At 35.5% G+C, this 549-nt stretch overlaps 1 protein-coding gene across 1 annotated transcript in view; it reads left to right on the forward strand.

Moving 5' to 3' along the window:
• LOC119594745 (double-strand-break repair protein rad21 homolog) overlaps positions 1-549 on the forward strand; it is a gene marked incomplete in the record, with an annotated part of 12,864 nt that overhangs the window by 4,359 nt on the left and 7,956 nt on the right.

Consider the following 549-nt stretch of genomic DNA (forward strand, 5'->3'; position numbering starts at 1 on the left):
GCCATTTCACCCAAAATTGATGAACTATGACATCTACATGATAAATTTTGCATAATGTTGGGGGGGGGGGTATGAAAACCAAGTGTGTTTGGGGGGGGGGTCTTGCAGATATAAAGGTCTTTGTGCAAAGTTTACAGTTATTTGTATAGCTTTTATCGCTATAAATTAATGTATCCTCTCAGTGTTTTGAATTAGCAAATGTAGTAGAAGAGTCACATTCTCAGGAGAGGCCTGGCATTTCTGGATGGAATTGGAATTTGGTAACTTCAGATTGTTGGTGAATTAAAGTGTCATGTAGTATGGAGGAATTACTTTATTCTTGGAGGAATGTGGAACTGAAAATACTTCAGTAAAAAGAAAAACGATTTTTGAACAAGTTTGGCATTTATCTCCAAACTTGCATATGAGAAAAAGATACTAGAAACATATATGAAGCCATTTCAAATTTACCGTTATCAGTGTGAAGGTAGTTTGTATGTAGGTTTATATCACCATATTATAAACCAGTTTGTAATATGGTGAACAAAGCTTCCATGTGGAGAGGGAGAT

The sequence above is a fragment of the Penaeus monodon genome, chromosome 34 (genome assembly GCF_015228065.2).
Source record: "Penaeus monodon isolate SGIC_2016 chromosome 34, NSTDA_Pmon_1, whole genome shotgun sequence".
Classification (NCBI taxonomy): domain Eukaryota; kingdom Metazoa; phylum Arthropoda; class Malacostraca; order Decapoda; family Penaeidae; genus Penaeus; species Penaeus monodon.